Here is a 949-nt window from a genome sequence, read left to right as displayed (position 1 = left end):
AACCCTATTTTCTAATAAGTTTTTGATTTTTTTGCCCTTTCTTTTCTGCTTATGCGGTGACAAGGATCAAGGAGTTTTTTTTAAAAATAAATTACGATGACTTATGAATTAAGGTCCTGCTCATTTGAACATATTAATAGAAGGTTTTTACTGTTTTTTTTAAATGTCTCTGATAAATTTAGGGGGTGTTTGGTTTAGGAGAATAAAAGTAGGGAATGAGGATAACAATCATTGATTATCATTGTTGATGTTTGGATTATAAGAATGGAAATACAAATAAGGGAATGAATTCTTATTATTGGATAATGATTTATTCTCATGTCTCCCTCCTTCAATGAGTCATTACTCTGTTTTCAACAATCAAAATATTCCCTTATTTCAAAAATACTCTTGATCCAAAATTAAAAATTTTCCCCTTAATATCAAATATCAAAATATATTTATTTATTTATTTTTTCATATCACTTTCTCTCTCCTTGTTCTCTCTCATCATATTTTCTCTATCCTCATTTTATCACTCACTTTTCTCTCCTTAATCTTTCTCATCACATTTTCTTTTCTTATTACACTTTCTCTCTCCTTAATATCTTCCATCACACTCTCTTCCCTATTTTTTTTCTCATCACACTCTCTCTCATCGTACTTTCTCTCTCCTCAATCTCTCAAATATGCACACTCTCTTTTCTCTTTCTTCTCATCACACTTTTTCTCTCATCATGTTTTCTATCTCATCACACTTTCTTTCTCCTCAATCTCTCCCATCACACTCTCTCCCTTTTTTCTCAACACACTTTCTTTCTCATCATATTTTCTCTCTCCTCAATCTCTCCCATCACATTCGCTTTCCTATTTTTTCTCATCACACTTTCTCTCTTATCATACTTTCTCTCTCCTCAATCTCTCCCATCACACACTCTCTCTTCATTTTTTCTCATTACACTTTCTCTCT

This window comes from Zingiber officinale, chromosome 1B (genome assembly GCF_018446385.1).
Source record: "Zingiber officinale cultivar Zhangliang chromosome 1B, Zo_v1.1, whole genome shotgun sequence".
Taxonomy (NCBI): domain Eukaryota; kingdom Viridiplantae; phylum Streptophyta; class Magnoliopsida; order Zingiberales; family Zingiberaceae; genus Zingiber; species Zingiber officinale.
Note: the sequence above shows the minus strand (reverse complement) of the source record.